Raw genomic sequence first — 27847 nt, 5'->3', positions numbered from 1 at the left:
TGGGGTGGCGGAAATGACATTTCTTTTTTGTTTTAATTGTAGTTTGCATTTTATTCATGTTTTGTTCTGCAGCAAGTATGTGAAGTCTATCTACCTTCACTAAGCAGTGTGTGTGTGTGTGTGTGTGGATCCCTTCCCAATCTGCTGCCTGCTAGGACGGAAGCTAGAGAAGATCCTTGGAACAACAAGGGTAATCCAGAGCCTCACACAGACACCTCCCCCCAGTTCCATCTTGTTTTGTTTTTAGACAAAGTCTTTCTTTTGTAGCTTTGGCTGGCCTGGAACTTGCTATGTAGACCATAGAGATCTGCCTGCCTCTGCCTCTCAAGTCCTGGAATTAAAAGTGTCCGCCACCCTGCTTGTTTTGTTTTTGAATCCAGGGTCTTTTGTAGTCAAGGCTGACCTCAAACTCACTACATAGCTGGAGGTGGGGATCGAGCCTGGGGCTTTCTTGTACGTTGGCCAAGCCCTTTGCCGACAGTGCTACAGCCCCAGCCTGACACGCCCCGCCCCCACCCGCCCCCACCCGCCCAGGTTTGTTTTGAAAAGTTTCACAGCACATCTGTCCACCATCTAGCTCTGGAAGGTTAACACGTGTTTGGAAGTTTTATGCCTTTCAGAAGACAGAGATCTCAACTATGGGATTTGAAAATATATCCCTGTTTCGTGACGGTGAAAGTACTATGTGCACATTATTTTAAACTTGAAAAAAATGAGGTAAGTGCAAAGTAGAAAAAGCAACCATTGTTTAGATGACAATAGACGTTTGGGGGCTGGAGAGATGGCTCAGTGGTTAGGAGCGCTGGCTGCTTTTGCAGAGAACCTGGGTTCAGTTGCAAACACCTCCGTGGAGGCTCATAGCCCTCTGTAATTCCAGCTCCAGGGATTTCATGCCCTCTCCTGGTCTCTGCTGGCACAAGGCATGTGAATGAAAAAAAAGAAATAAAAAGGAAAGTCAGGGACATGACTGTCCCTAGGTATAGTGGAGGAAGAAGTTTATCACAGATATGTGGGAGAGCATAGCCAGAGGCAGAGACATCTTGGAGAGTCCCGAGTGGATATGACTAGACTGAGCTGGACCGTGTTGGGGGAGGGGGAGAGGAAGAAAAAGAGGAGAGAGGGGAACCAGGTGCAGCAGCTAGGAGGCTAAAGGTACAGAAGGGTCTGGTAACCAAAATGTCTGCATTACATGGGAAAGAGCCTCTGGGGGAAGGGCAGCCCAGCTCCTGGGATGGAGAGTTCAGGGTAGAAGGTGGGATATGCCAGCCACACCTTGTAACTGGTAGGGACTGAGGGATGCTGGACCTGGTGGCCAGGTGCGCTTTGATATGTTAAATAGGCACCTCAGCCCTCTGTCCCTGCTTTGAAATTTAACAGCATGCATGCGGTGCACAAACTTACACGCAGCCGCTCATACACAGAAAATTAAAATAAAATTTTTTAAAGAAGCAAGTTTTCAGGTACATGACAAAAACAATTCTTTTTCTTCTAGGTTTTGGTTTTAGTGAGTGTAACTTAATTTTGGGGGGTGTGGGAGGTGGTAGTGTTGGGATGGGGTCTAGGGCCCTGCATATGCCACACAAGCACACAACCACTTTACCTGGGATCCAAATTCTTCCCAGGTTTTTAGGATGTCTGCTTATATACTCTTTTTTTATAACCACCTGGAGAGATAATATTTTTATTTCTTTTAGTATTTTGTTCATGAGTGTACTTGCACAATGCTTATTGGAATATGTATCTATACTCTTTATTTTCTAATTCTTACTTTAAATTTTTTTTTTCGAGACAGGGTTTCTCTGTGTAACAGCCTGAACTGTCCTGGAATTTGTTTTGTAGACCAGGCTAACCTCATAGAAATCCACCCGCCTCTGCCTCCAGAGTGCTGGGATTAAAGGCGTGCGCCACCACTGCCTGCCTATCTCTATTCTCATACTAACAGGAAGTGGTTATTTTCTTATATTTACTAAAGTCTTTATTAATTGTTAGGGTTATTATTTACTGTGTGGGACTTCAGACTCCAATAATCTATGTGTTAGATTCTGGGATCCTGTATATCCTTGAGATAGCCAAGCTACCTAGACTTCCCCAAAACTAGATAACACCCCATAGTTTGACAAGGACAAGCAACCCCCAAAGGAAAGAGTATGAACTTTCTCTATTGATGATTCTGGAGAACACAGACCTGTCTTAGTCACTTGGGAACATATCTAGTAGTGCAGGACATGTTGGGTTATAAGAAGAAAGTATCGTCAAGCAATACCTGAGCCCATGCTGCCCAGTGTCCAGCTCCAGGTGCCTGGAGCTGTCCTGCTGGGGAGACAGAGATATTTATGGTCAAGGGGAGGATGAATGGGCTCTTCATTTTGCACACCACTTTCTCAGAGAAAGCTCTTCTTTCATAAACAGAACATTGTTCATTGTGGCTAAAAATGAAGACACAGGCAGCAATCTTTTCTCACGGTTACTGGAGAAGAATGTTGAGTTGCCCTTCCTGATCACTTCGATTCTATTGTGAGTGAAAGTGACCCATCGGTCGCTACTTACTTCCTTTTCGGGCCCACAGTTTATTTAATGGACTCTAACATTAGGTGACTGCAGTGGTTCACATCCAAGCAGATGTTCATTCTCTCGGACAAAAAAAAAAAAAAAAAAAAAAAAAAAAAACTGTCTGAAATCCCATGCTTTGTGAGCTGGACCTGAGGTTCCTGGCATTATTATTTGTTTGAACTTTGTTATAACAAGAACATTTAACATCTATCTGCTTACCGTGCTTTTAATGACTACAGTATTATGAACTAGAGGAACAGTACTGTACAGTAGGTCTTTAGAACATATTCATGTTGCACAGCTAAAACCGTATTCCCCTTGTCTTAGTCACTGTTCTACTGCTGTGAAGAGACACTATGACCAAAGTCATAGAAAGACTTAGCAAAGAAAACATTTAATTGGGGAATTGCTTACAGTTTCAGAGGGTTAGTCCATTGTCATTACGGCAGGGAGTGTGGCAGCATGCAGGCAGACATGGTGCTGGAGAAGGAGCTGAGAGCTTTACATGTTGATCCCTAGGCAGCAGGCAGAGGAGAGAGCAGGAGAAAAGACCTGGCATGGGCTTTTACAACCTCAAAGCCTACTCCCAGTGGCACACCTCCTCCACCAAGGCCACACCTCCTCCACCAAGGCCACACCTCCTCCACCAAGGCCACACCTCCTCCACCAAGGCCACGTCTCCTCTACCAAGGCCACACCTCCTCCACCAAGGCCACACCTCCTCCACCAAGGCCACACCTCCTCCACCAAGGCCACACCTCCTCCACCAAGGCCACACCTCCTCCACCAAGGCCACACCTCCTCCACCAAGGCCATACCTCCTCCACCAAGGCCACACCTCCTCCAACAAGGCCACACCTCCTCCAACAAGGCCACACCTCCTCCAACAAGGCCACACCTCCTACTCTTTCCAAACAGCTCACCAACTGGGGACTAAGCAGGCAACTATATGAGCCTCTGTGGTGGGGGCATTCTTATTCAAACAACCACACCCCTACCCCCAAATAGCAGCTTCCCATTTCCTCCTCACACCACTCTATTCTCTGCTTCTGTGAATTTGATTAAGATATCTCACATGAGTAAGGATCATGAAATTGCTGCCTTTTTGTGACTGGCTTATTTCGATTAACATATGTTAACTATTAGGACTCATTTCCCAACATTGGCTGATACTGAAAGTCCAATTGGTGCGCTAGATTTCTTGGCCTAAAGTAATGGTTCCTTGGCTTGAAGTATTTGTTCCTTGGCTTGAGGTAATTGACGGTTCCTTGGTCAATCTGGGCCCAGTCAGTGCATGGGTTGCATAGGGGAGAAGCTAGGTTCCGGGCGACTCTGGAAAAGGTCTTATTTTGCTGGTCATTTTGGCAGTGTTCTCGAGGGAGGACCAAGTGTTCTGGGAGTACAGCCTTCTGAAGGTGGTTCTGAGTACTGGGTTAGGGATGGCCATAAGAAGATAAGGTTAGCAGATGACAGGAGGTCATTCCTAGCTGTGGCCATAGGAAGGCCACCCTCAGGCCAAAGCAGGTATAAGTGAGGAGAAACAATGAGTGAGCAGGAAGGAGGAAGAGCCGTGAGAGGGCAAAGGAAGAGAAGGAAAGGACTAAGGCTACTGACGCTCAGCGTCAATGGCCGGCTGGTTGCCCACGGAAGGCTGTCTAGAGCTTGAGGTGTGGGGTGCACTGCCTGGGGATTGGAGCATGGGAACACTAACAATGGCATCTGACCCGGGACAAAAGGGCCTGAAACTGCTATTTCCAGTCACCAACTTTCTAAGATGAGGGAGAGCTTTGGATGCCTCTCTGCAGAGGATGGAGTTTATTGATGGACTTGATGCAGGGCTCTGGATGATGGCTTAATCACTGCAGTGTAGTGTTTACATTAGGGGTCATCCTGTGTTGTACATCCTATGGGTGTTGACAGGTGGACAATGTCCTGTACTTACTGTGAAAGTATCATACAGGGTAGTCTCACTGCCCTAACATTCCCCTGTACCCCGTGTCTCTCTGAGCATCCTTCCAGAGCCTTGGTACCCACTGGCCCTTTCATCTGCATCCTGGTTTCCTCCTTTTCCACAAAGCCTTGTGGTTGGGAATCATTGTAATGTTGTCTCTTTCAGGTTTGTTTTACTGCACAATATTCATTTATGGTTCCTTTGTGTCTTTTCGAGGCTCAAGGGCTCAACAGCTCATTGCCTTTTGTCTCTGAGTAATATTGTCTCCTATGGATGTGTCTGTTTATCAGTTCACCCACTGAAAGGCATCTCGGGTTCATTCCACGTCTTGGAAATTCTAAAAGAAAAACTGATTTAAACATCTATGTACGGATTTTTTCTTTTAGGGTGTGAGTATGTGTGCGTGCATGTGTGTGTGTGCGTGTGTGTACATGCGCATGTGTGCATAACCTTTGAACACTTTTGGGTAAATACCAAAAGGCGTGGTTTCTGGACCAAACATGGTCTTTGGAATTTCCGCCCTATTTGTGGAGCATTTCCCCATCCATGAGCTGATTTGGCTCCACGGGAGCTCTCTGAGATTAGGCACGTATTGTTCTTCCCATTTTACAGAGCAAAGCTGAGGCTCCAGGGCTTTAAGTAAAACATACACATTCACATAGCAGAGGAGCCTGAAACCCGGGTTCTCGCCATTCTCCTTCCATAGCTGACTCTCACACTGAAGTCATTGACTGTAGTCACAGTAATTCCCATGATCTCAGGCCAAACTACTCAAACAATAACGCCAGGCCAGTTCCAGCAAATTGGGAAGTCGGGTAGCAAGGCTCTTTTTAGTCTTCCTGGGCCCACACCCAGAACTCATCCCCTAGCTTTCTCGCCAGGACCAAAAGTGTCTTTACTAGTACCATAGAAACTGCCCAGTGACTGGCCAGATGACTGAATGGCGTCATTCCAGTAATTGTTTTTATAAATGACTCACTGTGTTACCCATGATAAAGTATGCGTTTCAATGGAGCTTTGATGTCTTAAACTTATTTAGAGGTATGAATTTGGGAGCCTGGCCATGCTTTTGGGGAGGGTAGGGGAGGGCTGAAGCAAGGTCTCTCATGTTCTCCACACTGCATTTCAGATTTAGTTTAGACTAAATTTCATTATGACGGGTAGGGACATTTCTTCTCTCTTTTCATCCCATGGTGCAGAGATCTCCCCACAGAACAGGAATAGAGTGTCGACAGGCAAAATGCCTCAGGTGTGGTTGCATTTGCTGTTGGGCGGTGCTGGTGTGGCCAAAGGGTAGTTTAAGAGGATCTTAGTCCTTTCTTCAATCTCCAAGCCATTACAAACACTGGAGCTGGATAAGAAATGCACTAGTTCCTAAGTTCAGGTTCATGGTGAATTTCTTCCAATTAGACTGTTACCTTTATACCCCATCTCTCTAGAAAGCTGGTAACTGCTTCCACAAAAGCCTTCCCATAAGAGTGTCCAAAAGCGGAGACATTTTAAGAAGCATTTCTAGTGCGCATTCTGACATTATTCCTCAAACATGGGAATAGCTGTGTCCTGACTATGACAGTGCATGGCTGGTCCCCATCCAGGGCACTATTTTTACCTTGGTAGTGACTCACAGTCCTTCCTTCTGCTTTTGAGAGTCTAATAGTGGACTGGCAAAGCACTGGCCTTGGAAAGTCTTTCAAATGTTACGGTAAATGAAAGTGTGGCTTGTCTCAATACAATTCTCTTTCAAACAAAAGGGTGCCTGTGTCCCTCTTACCTCTCTCTGTGGCTACCACATAGCCATTGCTTAACTTTGTGTTGCTATTGGGAGAAGATAATGCTTAGAGCTACCCCTAAAAGGAATGATCCTTGTGTGTGTGTGTGTGGGGGGGGGGGAGTGAGTTTGCAAAGGAGCTTTGAATTTAGTTCACTTTGGGTCCTAGGGTCTAGATGAAATTGCTGGTTGAGCATTTGTCCTTCACCAGCTCCCGCTGCCTTTAGAACAAAGGCCACACTTCTTCATAAAACCTTAAGGTCAGCGCCGGGTGGTGGTGGTGCATGCCTTTAATCCCAGCACTCAGGATGCAGAGGCAGACGGATCTCTGTGAGTTTGAGCCTGGGCTACAGATTTGAGTTCCAGGAAAGGGTCTAAAGCTACATAGAGAAACCTGTCTTGAAAAACCAAACCAAACCAAACCAAACCAAACCAAACCAAACCAAACCAAACAAAAACCTTAAGGCCATTTGTAACCTCTCCTTCCAAGGATCTGGCGCTCCTCTGGCTCTGATTGCTCATTAGTCATGTGGAACTCAGTCTGAGGTTTAGCGGCAAGCAGCTCAGCATTCTATCCGCTTCACTCTAAGTTACCTCTGGGCTCATTCCTGTGCACAGGGTGTGCCACTCTATGCAAATGTCTGACAAGTGAATGAATAAATGAAAATAGTTCATTGATGAACCCAAGCTATGGAGTGAGCCACGCATACTGTACACTCAGCTTAAAGCAAAAGCCCAAATAGCAAGTGTGCGAAGAGTCTGGGTCTGGCTTTAACTGGTTCCTCCTCTCTGATGTGGGAGGCCGAATTCACTCTGCCTCAGCTCACGTTCTTTCCTGCCTCTGGTTTTTGCATTGTCTCAGAGACTCACCTTGGCCACAGTTCTCCAAGGTTTTTTTTTTTTTTCCTCAAACTCACAGAGATCCACCTGCCTCTGCCTCCCGAGTGCTGGGATTAAAGGCGTGCGCCACCACCGCCCAGCTTGTTTTGTTTTTTTAAATGCTGTACTCACCCTTATGTGGACCCTATATGTAGTCTTTTCTGCAGCCTTCATTGCTCTGCTCTGCCTTTCTCTTTTGCTGCCCATCAGCCGTTGACCTTGTGCTGACTGGTCCTGGGTACTGGGCACCTTCCCCAGGAATCAGAGAATCCTTCTAGAGCAGGGATGATGTGAAAGTGTGAGCAGTAGGGGGTTGAGTAAAGGTGAGAGAGTCTACAGAAAGAAATACAGGGAGAAATGAGCTGAGATGTCTGGTAGGAGGTGGAATGACGCAGTCTCCATCTTCCATTTCCATCACAGTTCATTGTAGCATGATTCTTAAATGGTCTTATTAATAAGAACAAACCCAGAGCCAGGTATTGGGGTCAACACTGGAAGATCAGAGAAGCAGAACAAGCCACAGCCACCAAACCGTGCCAATTCCTCAGCTGATCCTGTTTCCTCAGACTGGAAGCCTCTGAGTCCTTATCCGAATGGATCTCAGGTGAACTGCTGCTAAAAGCCTAAAAGCTTAACCCGTTCTAATTCCTGGTCCTCATGCCTTATAGACCTCTCTGCCATCACTTCCTGGGATTAAAGGCTCTTGTTACCAAGCCTGGCTATTTCCAGTGTGGCCTTGAACTCACAGAGATCCAGGCCTCCAGAAGGCTAGGATTAAAGGCGTGAGTGCCACCATTTTCTAGCCTCTTTATCTAGTGGCTGTTCTGTTCTTTGACCCCAGATAAGTTTATTAGCGTACACAATAGTTTGGGGAACACAATACCACCACAGTGGTTCATTCTTTAGCATTTCCAGAAGCAGGAACCCATGCATCCTCATGTGCTCCCACATACATGTGAATGCACACCCTCACATGTGTGTACAACCCCTCACCACAGACACACACACAAACACACATTCACTCCATCAAAGGAGGAACTCATGTATCTTTAGATTTTCATGAGGTAGCAATGTGTGAGAGGGAGCTTGGTTTCTCTTGTGACAAACAGCTCAGAACACGAAGCCACTGCTCCTAATCTCCATCCCTGGGTGACAAAAATGGCTTCAGGCTTCGGGCTCCTTCTTCTCCCACTACAGCTGTTTCTCTTTCTACCCAAGCAGACCATGAATAAAAACAGACACGCGCTGTCTGTGTCGTTTCCATGTTTTTAATGGTTGCCTCAGAAAACAACTGATGAAGACGAACTTGGAGGGCCTGTTAGCTGCTTAGTCATTGATACTGCTTTCCCAGAGTGTCACGGCCGGTGACTGTGATGAGTCACGTCAGAGGGCACAAAACTATGGCTACTGAACCAGTAATTGAAAAGGTTTGCCTAGAAGACAGGCTAACTGTTTAAAAAAGAAAATCGTTACTATTTATTGATTTATTTTGTGTGCACGTGTGTGGGCAAGGGTTCCATGCCTATGTGTGGAGGTCAGAGCACACCTTTTGGGAGTTGGTTCTAACCTTCCACTAAGTGGATCCTGGGGATTGAACTCAGGTTGTCAGGCATCTCTCAGAGTGATCCAGATTATCAAAGGTAGTCATCAGGGCCAACCCTGAGACGGCCACCTTCTGGTGTGATTCCTGTTCCCATCTCTGCTGACGCTGTGGGGAAAATTACTGTCCTGGGAGCAGAGGAAAATTGCACTAGAAATTCCCAGTGATGGAACCTAATTCCATCCCATTGTTGAACACTCCACCATGTGTTTGTGTGGTACCTACTCTTCTTTTCACAGTCCTTCACCACATTTCTTTTCTTTTCTTTTCTTTTTTCATTATGAGAATCTATTATTTGTACTTGAAATGGCCACACATAAATCAACTCTGCTTTAATTCTAATTTAAGCTTTTCAGGTAAGATGAATTAAGAATGGCTCTTATTTATGTTAAGGGAGGGGACCCATGTGACTATAAATACCCTTTACACTTCCTCCTGTATGCGTTTGTAGACTGTGACTATTTTACTTAAATAAAATTTTTTCATACTCATTTTAATTTAACAAAAGTTTGTTGTATGTCTATTTTGGGCTTGTTTCTGATTTGGTTACCTAAACTTTAAGATACTGCGTGCACCCTCAGATGAGCCAGCAAATTTGTCGATGAGAAATGAAATATTGCAGATTTCCCTAGGACAGTCTCTTGAGACAGATACAGGGTCCCAGCACACACAGAGCAGCCTTCACACACGGTCACAGTGGCACTCACAAGTCCCCCTGGTGCCTGCTGCCTCTGTTCCTGCTGCTCCCCTGACACTGTGGACAATGATCCGTCTTCTGGGATCCTGCTAGGCCAGCTCTCTCCTGACACAGGTGAGCCGTTTCATATCTTAACTGATATTAGCATCTTTATGAAGACTTTGGAAAAGCCTTCATCTCTAGTTCTATTCACTGTCACATGAGGACCCTAAGACCAAGTTTTCCTGGGCTTGCCCTCTCTCACAAGGATGTTTAAATTTGCAAATTATAAACTTAACATGAGAAAAAAATTATAAAATAGTAAACAAAGGAAACAAGAACCACATTGAGACTGTAGTTCCCAGTCTTAAGGCTACGGCATGGATGTATCTTGCTGATTCTCATACCCCAGAGCTCAGTACCGAGCCTGACCCGTGAAGGCACCCGAGAACTGTTTGGCAAATGAACGTGGATGGATGACACATGGTTTGGGTATGCATCTCTGTGAACTTGGCCAAGGACAATTTGAGTGGCAGACACCATGCTATACTCAAGATTATCCCTTCCAGATTGTCCTTGGAACACACTTGTGTGACTTGGCTCCTGCTTCCCTCAGGATGAGTTCATCTCCCGTGGGGCTTCTCAGACCCTCTTGTCAGCAGAATCCTGGCAGACCCTCCAGTTACCTCCAGACTGGCCAGGGTCCCATCTGGTTTGTGACGAGTACCTGAAGTCCAGACAAGGACAGCTGAATGTCCAACTGTGAAGAGAAGGACTACAGGGAGAAGGTGAGTGACTTGGACAAAGAAGGTCATGGAATCCTCCGAGCAGGGGATGGGAGTGAGAGATGAGAGTCCCTGAGCACTGAGGAGAGCCGGCTTCTGAGGGAGGGGGTGCTCAGAAAGACCTCTGTGAACATAATACGGGAGGTGACAGATGAAGACTGCAGAGTCATGAACTTTATTCTAGGGGCTAAGAGAAGCAGCTGCCTGAGTGTGGGGACTGAGTGCCACTCTGAAGGATAGCACAGGGTAGGAGGTGTTTGAAAACTGATTAGATATCACCAAGAATCTAAGGGAGAGGAGCTGAAGGTGGCACAGTCCTCTGAACGGGCAGTACTTGGTCTTTGTATGTTTATTTTTGTATCCAAACTCAGTGCCAACCCCAGAATTAGTGGTAAGCAAACAGATCAAGTGAGCAAACCAAGTTTAGATAGAGATGTGAGGGAGGCAGGAGATGGCGATGAGGTCAGGTTTGGGTATCCATGCTGGAGGTGCTCCTATGGGGATACAAGGGATGGCAGAAATAGGTGTCATCTGAGAGGAGATTATGACAGGTTCCAGTGGAACCCTGGTCTATGTTAGACATGCTTCTGGATGCTTCACTGTAGTCACTTATTTTATCCTCATGACAACTTCACGTAACAGATATTCTTATTCCTTGAAGGATAAAGGTATTGAGGCAGAGAAAGATGATGCAACTTCTTGAGGTCACACAGCCAAACAGTGTCATAGCCAGAATTTGGGCCATGGCCTCTTGGCTGGCTTAGAACCTATTGTATTTGAAACACTTGAGAAGTACCTGGGACCAAGATGGCATAGGAAGGTTGCTCACATGATGCCTTGTAAATACTCTTCAGATCCTGTGAGGTTGTTGTCATTTATAACTAGGTGGATAGTCAGGGTTTACACACACACACACACACCCCTCACAAGTGCTCTTTACTGCACAGTGGCGGTCATAGCCCATAAGCCGAAGCTAACTTGAAAATGATCAAGGGGAAATTTGTTTGCTATACTAACCTGCATCATAAACTAGCTGGATACAGTACAGAACACATTGTAGAATGCCAGCTACTTATCACCATGCTCATGGGCTGTGTGGGAGCTGAACTCACTGCCCTTGCCTGGCACCATGAGAGAGTGTGGCACTATATTCTGCCAGCCTGGGAAAAGATCAACATTCAAAGTGTGGTTTCTACTGAATCAGTATTGTTTTTGCACCATCTTAAAATATCATAATGAGGTTGAGTTAAAGATGACCTTAGAATACTCACAGGAGATCTATCTATCTATCTATCTATCTATCTATCTATCTATCTATCTATCTATCTATCATCATTATCTACCCACCTATCCTTCAAGAGAAAACGGGATACAGATATTTAGGGAACTGGTTCATATAATTGTGGAAACTGGCAAGCTCCAGATCTTGAGAGTGGGCTGCAGGCTGGAGAACTAGTTACAATTTGCTCTTTAGACAGAAATCTTTCTTTTTCCAGGGAAGCTAGTCTTTTCCTATTACTACCTTCAACTGATTGGTGAGGCCCACCTACAGTGTAAAGGGCTGGATGCTTTACCCAGTCTACTGATTTAAATGTTAATTTATCTGTAAAACACTTTCATGGGAACATCTAGAATCACGCTTGAGTAAATATGTGGGTATGGTAGCCTAGCCAGATCAACACATCACAGTAATTAACCCTAACCCCAAGGTTCAGAAGAGAGAGTCTGTGGCAACGAGTGGCCATATGCTGCAGGCAACCTTTGCTGAAGAATGTTCTTATCTCATTTCTTGGTAAATCTTGAGTTTTAGGTTTGTCTCATTGGCACTGAGAACAACACATTCAGTAATTATTTGGTGGAAGAACCTTTTGGTGGATTGTAGCTTCTCAGAATATTTAATATTTCTAGGAAAATGAAGTACACACAATATAATGCCCATACTCATCAAGTAGTTTATGATTTGTCAAGGAAGACACTTTACCTGTGTGGAATGCGTTTCTGCCCCACTAGGAGCATGTATGTTTTCTGCCTAACCCTGGCTTCTCCAGCCAGAGTGAACAGGCATATCACAGGCAGCCAGGCGAGCCTAAAATTAAAGCCCTGACTCAGCTCTAGCTCAGCATTGGGTTACTTCTGAATCAACACACTCCTATTCCCACATGGTTTCTGCATGGGGATTGTTGGTGAATATTTATCAGTCTGGGTACATTGGCTTTCTCCTAGGACCTATTTACTTGGGGTTAGCACTTGTAAATTCTCAGAAACTGCCACAAGTATTAACATTTACTCTTTGGACTCCAAGAAAACATGATCTATGCTGGTTGGAAAACATCACTTCGTGTTTGGTTAGCTAGGAAATGGAAACATTGAAATCCAATCTTAATTGAAAGCCTTTGCAACTATAATTTTATCTGTATATAAGAATATTTAAGAAATGAAAGTATATTTAGTCTTTGCATAGAACTTTAGAAACATTAATTCATTCTTTTTGGTCTTATGATACTATGTAAGTGCAGTTGTATTTTGAGTGGAGTCAGTAAAACCCTTAAAACGGCCTAAATTACTCAGCGGTCAAATCAGGAATTAAAGCCTTGGCTCCAGACTCTCCAACCAGCCCAGGACACTCTGGGAAATGTTGGAGGTCTTGTTGACAACCTGGGAGGTCTGGTGAGACAGAAAATTTGACTTTGTAGTTACGAGTTCAAATCTCTGTTTTACCACATACCAGCTGCCTAAGCTGGGACAAGTTATATGTTGTCTCTGGGCCTTATTGACCTTCTTGATCAAATATAGATCCAGAAAGGGTTCATTGTGAGCACTGAATACTTTAACTATAAGAGTTTGGTCCGAGCACAGACACTCCTGAAATGTGTGCCATTTCTTCCTGCCTATGGTTAGTAATCACAGGCAGCTTGTGTGTATATGCATGTGTGTGTGTGTGTGTGTGTGTGTGTGTGTGTGTGTGTGTGTGTACACGTGTGCGTGCTCTTGTACTAGACACATGGAGGTCAGAGGAAAATTTTCAGATGTTGCTTTCTAGCCTTCCAGATTGTTGGGGCAAGATCCCTTGTTTCTTGCCCCTGTACACATAGTCCGGGTTGGCAGACCCAGGAGCTTCCTGTGATTCTCCTTATCCAGTTACCATCTTGCAGCAGGAGTGCTGGGATTGCAGATGTACTCCACCATATCTAACTCTCTATGTGGGTTCCAGGGATCCAACTCAGGTTGGCTTGTACAGCAAACGTTTTTACCACCTGATCCATTGTCTAGACCTCACTGGCATGCTTTTCTAAGTAAGATTGTAGTGAGTAGCTGGATTTTCCAGCCATGTAGGGTATAACCCATAAGCTGGTTATCATTGAAAAATAAGCAAAAGTCTAGAATGACTGGTAAAGATACATATATAGGAAAACTTGGAACACTCATGCACAGTAACAGTGGTGCATTAATCAATTTCAGTCTAATATAAAAGTTAAAAGAGAAAAAATAATTTTCATAGGCTATATAATTGCATTCATAGGCATTCTAGTCAATGGTGAGCCACATCTACCACAGTGGTTACAGAAGATTGTATTGTCTAGAGACACTATAGCCATCTTAGCTTGTGAAAGTACACTCTGTGATGATTTCACAGCCTAGCACGTTGAAATCGCCCAATTGCACATTTCTCAGAACATATATGTGTTGTTGAATGTTGCTAATTTGTTAATGGATATAGAAGATAAGAAGATATAAATTGTGATATCTCTAGCAACATGTGTGAATTAGTAATGTGTTGAACTTGTATTTGCAATGAGGTTAAGTTCTATGAACTTAGAATAGACTGTTACTACTATGAAATATTTTGTATAATCCTCATAGTACCCACAAAGCATTCTTCTGTGTGCATAGAGCCTGCTCAATGATAGATCATAATGGACCACAAGACAAGTTATAATGCATTTAAGAGCATTTGAATATGTCAGAATTTTTCCCAATTAAAGCATAAAAAATGTAAAAATTGGTAATAGTAATTTAGGACATTAATAAATATATGGAAAATAAAAACACACTTGTGAGGAAGAAACCTGAAGAGTAGTGAAAAGTAAGCAGAAGTGGAAATAATGGAGAGGTAGGTGCAGCAAAGACAGATGGCAGAGGAAAGTGTGGTGTGATCGCTCTACAAAGATCTCAGAGAACCTACCGACTTTCCACCACAGATCCAGACAGAGGAAAGTGTGGTGTGATCGCTCTACAAAGATCTCAGAGAACCTACCGACTCTCCACCACAGATCCAGACCTAGGAAAGTGTGGTGTGATCGCTCTACAAAGATCTCAGAGAACCTACCGACTTCCCACCGCAGATCCAGACAGAGGGAACAGAGTGAGCCTGAAGTGAGAGGAGAGAAGCCAATGACGAGGACTAGAAGAGAAAGAAATAGAAGGAAGGAGTAAGAAAAATCTGTGTAGGTTTTATATTAGGTGTAGAAAACCCTGACATTAGAACCAGAAAGTACTAGAATTTAAACAAACTCAGCCAATTTCAGATACAAAAGTCAATATGCAACTTTCAATTGTGTCCCTGACACAAACAATAAACAGCCCCCAGTGGAAACTAAGAAAACAATTCCATCTATAATAGCATGGGGACAGGGGGAGGGAAGGGGAAGAGGGGGGAGGGAAGAGGAGGGAGGGGGAAGGGGAGGGAGGGAGAGAGAAAGACATTTAGAAAGAAATGTACTGAGAAGGTGAAAGCTCTGTGTGCTGAGATAGAAAAGATATGAAATCGAAGAAGCAACAAGTAATGGGAAAAGTAACCCATGTCCACAGATCGGAAGAAGTAATATTTTAAATAAAAGTTATACATTTATCTTTTTGTTATTTTACTTTTTGTGTGTTTCGCTTGCATGCATACTGTGCAGTCTGAGTGCCTGGTGCTGGCAGAGGCCAGAAGAGGACATCTAAATCCCTGGAATTGGAGATAACAGGCACCTGTGAGCCATCATGTGGATGCTGGGAAATGTGCCCATTCTCTCAAAGAGCAGTAAATACCCCTCAATTAATATTGTTAAAATGTCCATGCTACCTAAAGTCATCTAGAGATTCAATACGATTTCTATAAAAAAAAAAAAGGTAATATTTTTCAAAGCTTTATAAAAGAAATCTTAAATTCTTAGGAAACTATGAAAGGCTCCAAACAGCCAAAACAACACTGAGAAAGGACAGAGCTGGTGGCATTCCTAATCTTAAAACATGTCACAGAGCTGTAGTGAGCAGTAACTTGTGGAGATCCTTACAACTGAACAGAATAGAGAGCCTAGGAATACGCCAATCTTCGACTAGTATATCGAGCCTTCTTATTGGAGAAAGGACAATCTCTTTAATAAACAGTATTGGGAAAACTGAGTCTCTGTGGGCAGAAGAATGAATTTAGATCCGTAACTAATGTTGCATATAAAAAATCAACCACAGCCGGGCGGTGGTGGCGCACGCCTTTAATCCCAGCACTCGGGAGGCAGAGCCAGGCGGATCTCTGTGAGTTCGAGGCCAGCCTGGGCTACCAAGTGAGTTCCAGGAAAAGCGCAAAGCTACACAGAGAAACCCTGTCTCGAAAAACCAAAAAAAAAAAAAAAAAAAAAAAAAAAAAAAAATCAACCACAAACTGATGGAAGATTCTAGTGTAACTTCTGAAAGTGTAAAACTGGAAGAAAGCATAGAGAAAACCGACATGGCATTGGTGTAGGAAGTGTGTGTGTGTGTGTGTCTGTTGTATGTGTTTTAATAACCCCCAAAGCACAGGCAACCAAAGCAAAAGAAAGGAATGGAATTGTGTCAAACTCAAAAGCTTTTGCACTGCAAAGGTTTTCCACTGCAAACCACAACAAAGAGAAAAGACAACTTACAGACTCAAAGAAAATATTTGCCAACCATGCATCTGAGAAGGGGTTAGAATTCAAACTATAAAAGCAACTCAGTAGCAAAGCAAAACAAAACCAAAAAAGAAAAAAAAAAACCACAACAAACAACAACAAGAAACCCACAAAACAACCCAGTTAAAACCTGGGCAAAAGGCTCAAATAAAAATTTCTCTAAAGGTCGGCGGTGGTGGTGCACGCCTTTAATCCCGGCACTTGGGAAGCAGAGGCAGGTGGATCTCAGTGAGTTCGAGACCAGCCTGGTCTACAAAGAGAGTTCCAGGACAGCCAAGACTGTTACACAGAGAAACCCTGTCTCGGAAAACAAAACAAAACAAATTCTCTAAATAAGACAATGTTTGTTGTGAAAAGGTATCCAACATCACTAATCATTAGAGAAATGCGCGTGAAAACAGAAAGGGCTACCCTGTGCCCGCCCCCCTCCCTGTTGGAACAGCTGTGAAGAAAAGATAAGGAAGAGTTGATGAGGAAGCAGAAAAGAAGAAAGCTTTGGGTGGGAATGGGAATCGTTAAAACCATCGTGGAAAACAGTGTTCGCTCTCTACACAAACTTCAAAATAGAACGACTTTGTGACACAGAAATCTCACGTCTGTGTGTAGATCAGAAGGGGAAGTCAAGAGCTTGAAGGAGCACCTGTGTTCTGTATTTATTCACAATACCCAAGATATGGAAACAACCGGGGCACATGCTGATAATGAAGATAATGTAGGGGCTGCAGAGATGGCTCACCAGTTAAGTACACTTGTTTCTCTTTCAGAGGACCTGAGTTCAAGTCCCGGCATCCACATTTATAGCCATCTGTAGGTCTAGCTCTGGGGCTCTGACACCCTTTTCTGAACTCCAAGGGCACTGGACATGCACACAGCGCACTTGTGTATTTCTGACATTCTTACTGCTGCCTGTCATGGATGCACTGTGCCAACATTAAACCACTGAATGGATAAGTCACCTTTATCAGACTTTGCACCCTGCCTTTGATCGCAGTTGTGGAAGCACTGAACATCTGGGAATTCCCCACAGAGCTCTATCAGTCACCCTTACTTGGCCATTTGAAGACTTGGAACGGGGAGTAAGGAATCCAGAGAAGAGACCCAGCATCCTGAGCATTCTTATGTGCCAGGCATCGCCTCACACTGCATCTTCTCCAATCTATGTTGCACTTCCTCACATTATTATAAAGTAGATGCTAGTGTTTTCAAAACATTTAAAGGATTTGAACCCAGATCTAAGCAGATCTGAAGTCCGGTGGCTCAGGTGGCCGCAGAATGGGGCGAAGAAGAGAGAATAAGCTTTAAGTGAGGCTACTTAAGTTTCAAAAACACATTTGATGGGCAGCTTGAATCAGAGCTCTTGATCTCATTTTACACCCTGAACTGTGAAGTGGTCTCCCATGCTAATTCCACAGGTTTAAGCAACCATTCATGTGGAAAAGGCCCTGGGGATTTAGCTGGCCACCAATTCAATGAACTGGCAGGTGACTGCTGCTAAATGGGAAGGCATCCTTACTTGATATCCAGAGTCGTGGGCAACCATAGAAGGCAACAGACCCATGGTCCTTCGTTTGGAGTCTGTCTGGAGGCCGCAGTTGTGTTTATGGGACATGATAAGACTTTCAAGTGAATGTTTGCTCAAAGAATCAACTGGAACTTGAAAGGTTAGAATATGAGCTGTAAGGGGCATGTGGACTGGAGCTACCAAGCCAGAGGAAGGGAACACTGTCAGAGACAGGGTGGCTATTTTCAAATATTTAATGAGGAAAGGAGGATTCACAGCCCATGACAACGGACCAGAAAGAATGGGAAGTAGAGAGACACCCAGTTCCCCTGACCCACTGTGTGTCGGTTGCCATGCTGAGAGTAAGTATGTGATGCTGATGTAAGATGTTGATATCACATCTGTGAGGAACGAGATGAAACGGGATTCTCTTAAAATAAGACACTGAAGCTGGGTGGTGGTGGTGCACGCCTTTAATTCCAGCACTTGGGAAGCAGAGCCAGGCGGATCTCTGTGAGTTCAAGGCCAGCCTGGTCTACAGAGTAAGATCCAGGACAGGCACCAAAACTACACAGAGAAACCCTGTCTCAAAAACAAAACAAACCAAAACAAAACAAAACCCAAAAAGCTGATCATTTTAATTAAAATGTATTAATTATACCTAATGGGCCACACTGTGACATTTTCATTCTTGTATAATGTATTATACGTACTCCTCCTTATCCTCTCTTACCCCCTCACACCTTCACTGATCACCTTCCCCTCCCTAATACTTTGTCTTTCTTCTTTCCTTGATGACTCGATAAGTTGCACTAAGGTTGCTTACAGGAGCATGGGTGTCTTACTAGTGTCCACACCAAGGGAAGACAATGCCCCTCGCACCCCTAGCATCCACGAACCGCATATAAATCCTAAGGAAGAGGTGGCTCCTCGCGAGTGCCTCCCTCCTGCATGACAGGCGGTTGGGGGCCTGATGTTGTGCAGGCAATCACAGATGCTGTGAGTTCAAGGGCGGTGGCTGTGCCATTCCCAGCAGCTGCTCTTCCACAGCAATCCCCTGGTTCTTACTTTCTCTCTTCCCCCCGTCTTCTGCCATGTTCTCTGAGCCTTTGGAGGTGGGGATGGGAATAGATGTCCAGCTTATGGTTCAGCATTTAATTGTCACTCATTCTTTTTTTTTTCCCCGAGCCAGGGTTTCTCTGTGTAGTTTTGGTGCCTGTCCTGGAACTCACTCTGTAGACTAGCCTGGCCTCGAACTCACTGAGATCCACCTGACTCTGCCTTCCAAGTGCTGGGATCAAAGGCATGCGCCACCACCACCTGGCGTCACTCATTCTTATCACACTGACCAGTTAGGAACCTCTGCAGTTACTGCTGATGACTGCAAAAACAAACTTCTTTGACCAAGGCAGAAAACAAATGAACAAAAACATTATCTATGGGTATAGACGTAGTTTTGTAGAAGGCAATTTGATCGGGTCCATTTAACAACATCACATTAGTTATAACATGTGTTACAGGCCCTACCAAGGCCTCTACCCTCCCCAGCCACTGATTTTAGACCAGGTGAAGGGTACCGGATGAGGATTCCGTCAGTGAAACCTGCTTCAGTTCTAGTCGGAGTTTGGTTACCCCGGGGACAGACTTCCACTCTTGCACTAGTGAGCACCCCTTGCCTGGCCCGACAGATGTGTTACACGCAGGATTTACATCCTCGTCAGACTATTGGTTTTGTTTCTTCAACAGCAGCCTCGGAACTAGGAGAACTAGACAACAGGGTGAAGTGTCCAGTTACAGTTTAATTTTGCTACATCCTGAGACCGGAGTATGGAGTTGAAACTGGATGTTTTAAATTTTAAATTTATTTACTCTGTGTGTGTGTGTGTGTGTGTGTGTGTGTGTGTGTGTGTGTATGCTTGCATGCATGCCACAGTGTAAATGTGGATAACTTGCTGGAGTTGGTTCTCTCCTTCCCCTTTCACATGGATTCTGAGGCTTGAACATAGGCTACCAGGCTTGTACCATGAGCACCTTTTTTTTTTTTTTTTAAGATTTATTTTATTTATTCATTTATTATGTATACAGTGTTCTGTCTGCATGTCACGCCAGAAGAGGGCATCAGATCTCATTCTAGATGGTTGTGAGCCATCATGTGGTTGCTGGGAATTGAACTCAGGACCTCTGGGAGAGCAGTCAGTGCTCTTAACCTCTGAGCCATCTCTCCAGCCCCCATGAGCACCTTTATCCACTGAGCCATCCTGCAGGCCCCAAACTGGATGCTTTCAAAGCAAGCACTGGATTAATGCAGGACAAAGACATTGTCCAAGAGATATGGGCATTAGATGAAAAATCCAAATGGAAGATAAATGGCCGAATCCAGTTCATCCTTCATTGTGAATTCATGGACACTCTCAGGCACTCGGGCACTCCTCAAGACCATCTCATAAATCAATTGTGACATAAAAGCCTTATTTTTCCTCAAAGAAACCCTCAAAAGCAAAGATGAAAAGTTCAGAAATATAGTGGAAAGAAAAAGCTCACACACAAAAGAAAATGAACATTGTTGACATCTGAACTTCTAAATAAACGCAAAGATACCAGTTTATAGCTATAAAACTAAAAATAAAATTGCAGGGTTTGATAATTACAAGTGTCACTCAGATAATCCACATATCAGATGAATGGATTATGTACCTTTAGTATGAGTTAATAAAACCATAGGGGGAGACCTTAAGAGGTGGTAGATCTGCTGTGGCTTGTTCTATTTAGCGTTTATCTCACGAAGAATGCAAAGCTCTTACGTGTTGCTGGCAGGCATGTGAGCTGGTATACCCATTCTCATGAATAATCTGTAATTTCTCAGAGAATAATGCATAGAAGGCATATTCCTTTAGGCCCACAATCCATGCCCCAGTCATATGCCTTAGAGGCTCTTACACTCTTACACATGCCTATAAGGGACCACATAAAGGAACTTTATTTTTCCTGACATCATTTGCTGTAGCAGAGTTTTAAGGGACTTGTCCATTATGATGGGATTGGCTAAGTGAACCACGGTAGTAATGGCGTATAGGAAACTGCCCAACAGTCATAACTGAATAAGCTAGTTGTATTCACCATTTTACAGAGATTGATCTTAAAAACATACCCCAAAGAACAAGAAACTAAATGCATGGAGTTGTACTCAATATCACTTATATAAAGGAAAATGCATAAAAGGCAATCTTTCGCCATTACATATAGACACAAAGATTTATGTTATACATAGAATAAGGAAGGAACTGGAAGGGGGCCCTGCAAAGTATGCAAGACAAAGAGAGGTTGATGGAGCAGAGCATGAAGTGATCTTGTCTAGATGGTGCTGATTCCCTGTCTCCAGCAACGTGCTGTGGACTGGGAAGGGTTATATATGTTTAAGAGCAGAGAAAAGTCTGTGCTTTCCATAAGCCCAAACTGAGTAATTTACATACTCATTCACTTTTAAAATGGCATGTCTGTTACTTTATGAAAGTGACGGTTTTTATTGGGCACCCACTCTGTCTCTGGTACAATCTCACAGCTTTAGGCTCCAAATACAGCTATGGATGAATAATAATTAGAATAGTTAATAGGTCAGAGAGTCACTACATCAACAGTTTTAAAAGCAATTTATTTTGCATCGATTTATTTTGTGTGTGTATGTAAGGGCGCATGTGTGCTGTGGTCTGTGTGTGTGTACATCAGGGGACAACCTGTAGGAATCAGTTCTCTTCTTCTGTTTCATAACTTATGGGGATTGACCTCAGGTCATCAGGCTTGGCGGCCAGCGCTCTAACACACTGACTCATCTTGGTGGCCCATAAAATTTTGATAAAGACTGCCAAGTTGTCATCTGTAAATCTCTATCATTTGCTATTTTTCTTTAGGGATTTTTAAACACAAAAGCAGTTTCAGGTTCACAACAAAATTGAGAGGAACCTTCAGGTAGTTCCCAAATAGCCTCTGTCCTGTCACATTCATAGCTGTCTCCATTATCAATGCCCACACCAGAGTGTTAAATTAATGAACCTGTACTGCCACATCATAACCACCCAAACCCCACAGTTTGCATTGGGGTTCACTCTTGGACACCACCCATGCTGAGGATTTAGAGAAACGTGTAACGATGCCCAGACACCGTTGTACTATGACATAAATCATTTCCATTGCCCTAAAATCCCCTGTTCTCCACGTAATCCTCGTCTCTCCCTAGTTCCTAGCAACCACTTATCCCTGCACTGTTTTCATAGTTACCCCCGTTCCAGATGTCAGGTTGCTGGAGGCAGGTGGCATATGCAGCCCTTTCCCATTGTCAACTTCCACTGAGTATGCACTGATGTGTCCACCATGACATCATAGTTCTTTCTCGTAGCATAGCTCATCCACTCACGTATGCCGTGATTGATTCTGTTTGAGCAGTTATGAAGATGCTGTAAACTTCCACGCTCCACAGAATGGCCGAGTCAGGAGAGGAACGTATCTGAAAAATCCCCCACATCGCCAATATTATTCTTTAAAAGCCTGTATCAATTGACCTTTTAAATTAAGAGGGTATTTTAAATTGGGCTACATCCCAATTATTTGTCTAAGGGATGTTAAAAGGATTAGGAAAAGGGAGAGAGGAAAAATACTAAGGAAAAGTGGGCTTTGAGTGATTCAATTGGTACGGGCAAGTAAGCCTTGCTGGAGGGAGGGATGGAAGCTCAGCGCCAATTCCTATCTGACCAGGCCAGGTGCTTCCCAGGTGGCTCCTGTCCTCCTGGCTTGCTGTTATGGGAATTTCCTCCTCCTGGGTCATTTGCAGTCGGTTCTGGTATCAAGCACCTGTAGTGAGGGAGAGGAAAATCCACCTCTCCTTTATTGCTTGTCCATTGTTCCTCTTTGGCAGGGATGCATCTGTGCCCACCGAGGTCGGTCCCCCACTAGGTTTCTGGTGAGCTCTGCATCCAATCACAGGAGTCCTACAGGCAGGCACTGGGGCTCCACCCCAGCGCTGGGCGGAAACAGGATGCAAGTATCCAAGCTGAGTGACCAGAGGTTGCTTATCTGTGGTGGTCAGCAAGGGAGGCAGAAATGGTCTCTGTGACCTTCCTTCCTTAGCGTGTTTGAAAACCGTGACCCTGCTCCACTTTATGGAGTCAGTGGAGGAGTTCCATCAGAGACGGGTAGAAACATGAAATGCCGGTATTTTTTCCAATTGCTGATTTCTATAGTGTTCAGTTAAATTCCCTTTCCCGCTCTTGAACATGTTTGGCAGATCCTAAAATGTTCTGCGCGCTCTCAGTTACAAAAATTTCAGCCCATTTGAGTTGATGGTATGAGTCTAAGGCCCGGGCTGATTCTGATTTCCCTCTTTGGAGGCAAGTCAGAAGGAGGCCTGGGAGAGCGGTGGCTGGAATATGGACACTGCCTTTCATTCTTGGCTCTGCCGATACAGCACCATGAGACAGAGGGCAATGAACCGCAAGGACTGGAGATAGAGGTGGGGTGGAGGGCGAATCAGCCTGAAGTCCACCTCCTCCTGCCCAGGTGAACAGCTCTTAGGGTGGAACTGTTGTACATGTTTTAGGACTGCATTTTTGTGCATGTTTTAGAACAGCATTCCTCTATCTTCTCCCCAAACAAGTCCTTATCGCTCTCGTCCGTGTTTTCCAAACACCCTCCCACTGTCCCAGATTCCTCCTGGAATGCCATTTTGCCCTGGTTGAGAAATACTGGAAACTTCCTGGGCAGAATCAGAAACAAGGATTAGAGACATAAGGTTATGTATTTCTGGGCCTGGGTTAGGAGTGAGAAGCAAACCCAGTTGTTCTTCTATTGGGTCTGGTTTCATCCGGTTCTCTACATTGTTGTACTGGATAATTTGTGTAGATCACATAGTGAGAAGCCTAAGCAAGCATTCTTTCTCCTCTGGATCCCAGAGGGCTGCAGAACCCTTTAGAGAAGGGACTTGTGTGGAGCTACCAAGTCAAGAGTGGGGATGGTAGAAAAGCAAATGCTCGTAAAATGAGCGCATTTATCGATCTTCCTCCTAGGAATTCTCACCAAGCATTTTTGCCTTTGTAAATCCCCAGGAGAGCCATAGGCACCAGTAGTATTCATGGATGTTCCTAAACTCTATGAGATCAATCCAAACTGTCTTGGGGGGCATCTTACCACCACTTGGGGAGAAGTCTCAGTTTGGGACTTTAGAGTGTGTGTTTCTATCCAAAGCTGAGATGCCGGGTCTCCCCTTTCTCTTTACACCTCACAGTATTCTGCAAGCTTGCCTCCCCTTGGCTTCCTGAAGAGTGAAGGATCACACCCCTCTGTCTCTCAAAAGGACTCACAAGGTTGAGTGCTTTCAACTCCAACTTTCTATTTCTTCTCCAACTTTCTTTGATTATAAAGAAAAATAGGCTGGGCTGCGGTGGTGGTGTACACCTTTAATCCCAGCATGTGGGAGGCAGAGGCAGGTGGATTTGTGAGTTCGAGGCCAGCCTGGGCTACAGAGTGAGTTCCAGGAAAGGCATAAAGCTACACAGAGAAACCCTGTCTCAAAAAACCAAAAAAAAAAAAAAAGGAAAAAGGAAAAAGAAAAACAGAACCAGATGAGTGGCAGTTGGGGAGAGGCAGGCATAGGAAGGAGAGATGGTTCTCTTAGTCTTTGGAAAGCCCTTAGAGAGGATCCTTTGCCGTGGGATGTCCTGTATGCTATGGATATGCGTTGCTTTCATTGGTTGATAATAAAGCTGTTTGGTCAATGGTGAGACAGAATAATGTTAAGTGGTACAATCAAACTGAAGACAGAGATGAAGAAGGGAGGAGTTGGGGCAGACTCCAGTCAACCACCGAGGAAGCAAGACATGTAGAAAATGAAGTAACAAGCCAAGAACCATGTGGCAAAGCATAGATAAGAAATACAGGTTAATTTAAAGGTAAGAGCTAGCTAGTAATAAGCCTGAGCCATCGGCCAAGCATTTATAGTTAATTTAAGCCTCTGAGTGATAATTTGGGAAGCAATTGCAGAATGAGGTGGGTCAGAGAAAAGCCTCCATTACAATTCTTTATTAGGGCTCCCCTCAGAATGAGAGGCATTTAGATCCGGGTTGTCTCAGTCAGGATTCTTAATTCGTTTCAGAACAGGTTCTACTGCACCTTTTCTGGCATGGTGAAGGAGAGCTCAGGACTGTCTCCCTTGGCTGTAGATCTCTCTTTTTACTATCACACCACAGGTCGAAAAGGAAAGACTAGTGAGTGAAGAGATCAGACTCCTAGGAAGAACCGCTGCAGGGGAAGGAGAAATGGTGTCTGCTGGAGGACCAAAAGGCAAGGGACGTCATCAAGTGGAAGCGAGAGGCCATCTTTAAGACTGTCATGGAGGAGAACAAGAAGAATAGCAGGTAAAATGTGACCACTCACCCACCCGTCCAGTAGCAATGACTGTGTATGAAGCTGAGAAAAGTCCGCACAAGGAAGAATTCCTTTGTGTGATAGCACATCCCTCCTTCCTGCCTTACCCCACGTGGTTTGCTTTCCAAAGTACAAAATTGTTAAGACCATTTTCCTGGGCATCGCACCTCCTGGGCAAAGAGCTGAGCACAGAGTAAACTCTGCTGGGGGATTGGGGTGGGGTAATGAGGGGCTATAGCCTTACATTTTAAATTAAATTATTTTCTCCCAATCTACACGGTGGCTTTCACTCCATCACTGTGTAGACACTTCTGAGCTTGTGATACCACTCCTTGTCTGGGTCTTTTATTGCCCGTGTGTTTGGGATCTCAGAAGAACTATTCCATTGCCTATAACAGTGTACGAGAGGGTTTCCCTTGTGTTTCCTCTAGTGGTTTCAACTCATATTTATGTTCTAGAGCTTTGAGATTAGAGACCTCCTGACATTCTTGGTCTTTTTTTTTTTTTTTTTTTTTTGAGACAGTCCTCCTGGCTCTCCTGGAACTCACTGTGTAGACCAGGTTGGCCCCAAACCCTCAGAGATCCACCTGCCTCTGCCTCATGAGTGCTGGGATTAAAGGCGTGTGCCACCACCGCCCAGCTCTCCTGACATTCTTAGCAAGTAATTTCACTTCTTCTTGGGTTGCTCCTTAGAAGAGGGGGTGGAGAGATGGCTTAGCAGTTAAGGGTGCTTGCTGCTCTAGCAGAGAACCAGGGTTCAGTCTCCAGCATGCATGCTGAGTGGTTCACAGTCACCTGTAACCCCAGCTTCAGGTGACCTGATGCCCTTCTCTGGCCTCCATAGGTATTTGTACATACTTGCACGTGTGTATGCACACACACACACACACACACACACACACACACACACACACCACACCACACACACACACACACACAGAGAGAGAGAGAGAGAGAGAGAGAGAGAGAGAGAGAGAGAGAGAGAGAGAGAGAGAATTTTTTTTTAAATGAAGGGGACTTAAGTTTTTTTCCTATTAGCTATGGGAATGTTATAGAGGATATGGCTTGAACTAAACACGTTGTGGTTGTATGTCAGTGACATGGATGGATGCATACACACTGCACACACACTGCACACACACTGCATGCACATTGCATTTTAGATGCAGCTATTTCTATTCATGTAATTCAGATGAGGAAATAAAATGTTACAGAAGTTGAGTCCTGACTCATTGGGACACACTGTCTAATGATAAATACTGATGAGAATGTCACAATGACATTGGTATGCTAACTTAAAAATAATTTTTAAAAGTAGAAAGAGGTTTTTAAAAAGTTGTCTTGGGACTTTGAGTACTGTTAGATTCTGAGTTCAAATTTAGGCTGGTTGGCGTCCAAAGCCCCCACCATCTTTCCAATCATGCCTCAGTGGGGCAAGTGAAAAAGAAGCCACTTGCAACAGGTCTTCGAGGACTCCAGAGGACCTGTTTTCAGGGCGGGGATTTGAGGCCAATGCAGAGGTGTTCAGGACTTACGTTGAAAAGCTAGAACAAAGTTTAAACGTGTGTTTAGGACCTGGATTTGCTTTTCTTGCTGCTGTTTTTAGATCTACTTCCTAAGGCAGTTTGCTACTCTTTCCCAACTCTCCCTTCTCTCTGTAGCTCTCTCCCCTTCCCCCCTCCTTCTTCCTAGAGTGGTGCATAACTATTTATACTGCATAGAAATGACTGTGCCATTAGTTTCTAAAGATGAATCCCCCAACTCCTGGACATCAGATCCTGTATATCCCTTTCCTCTTGAGTCAGGCTATACCTCTGTGTGCACTGTTGCCCAGGTGGAATTTGGTTGGTTGTGATCATTAGATTGAGTCTAAGCCTCGCCACATCTACCTGGGTCTCCTGGGTTGCTTGCTCTCAGGGCCCTTGTCTTCTCAGAACTCTCCTTTTTGGAACCCAGATGTCATGATGTGCGAGGCCCAGGTCACATGCGTGTCTGGTTCACAGCTTGCCCTGAGCTTCCAGTGGATAGCCAGAATTCCCTGGAAGTTGTATGGGTGTGCCTACTTGGACATCCACCCCAACCAGGTCCTAGATGAATTACCTGACTTAAACCTGTGGCAAGATCATGAGCAAGAATGGCAGCAGCGTGAGATGGACTGAATGAAAGCCTTAAATCACAGTTTTAGAATAGATTTCACGCAGCCATAGACAACTGGAATCATCTTTCTGAGGCAAGAGACTAGACTCGGAGACTCCAGGTGAGCAGTAGACTCTGGGGCTTCCCAGCCACTGGAGCCCGTGATGTATTGAGGTGTCTTCAACTGTCGGAAGGACACAGCCACCCCCCATCCCTCCAAGGATTCTTGTGAGAATTAGGTATGGTGAACAGCAGCTAGTGCTTAGTTCAGGGCCTGGCATTTATTTACTAAGCAGTGATTAAATGTTGGCTACAATACAATTATTGAAATGAGTGGTTTAGTGAAATTGAGCTAAGTTTCTCCTAAAATATCAATTATTCTCCTTCTTTCCTGATCTCTGTTTTACATTCTTCAACAAGTCTTTATCTCCGAGAGCTGAGTCACGCACAGTCTGTGGTAGACCCGCCTTGTTCTGGTGTCACAGTTCTCCAGTTTCTCAGTGGAGGTGACTGTCCCTGGGGGTAGGGGTGACGAAATACGAGCCTCTCGTCATCCGTTTTTGCTTCTGCTTCAGGTGCCCTCCCCATGTTGTTTTCCTCTAGTCTCCTCCAGGGAATCGGTTCTCCCTACTTAGAGGGCAGAGGGGAGCGAACAGGAAATTGATGTCGTCGTAATGGTGAC

The sequence above is a fragment of the Peromyscus eremicus genome, chromosome 10, assembly GCF_949786415.1.
Source record: "Peromyscus eremicus chromosome 10, PerEre_H2_v1, whole genome shotgun sequence".
Taxonomy (NCBI): Eukaryota; Metazoa; Chordata; class Mammalia; order Rodentia; family Cricetidae; genus Peromyscus; species Peromyscus eremicus.
The sequence above is the reverse complement of the archived record's forward strand: the minus strand, read 5'-3'. Positions refer to the sequence as shown.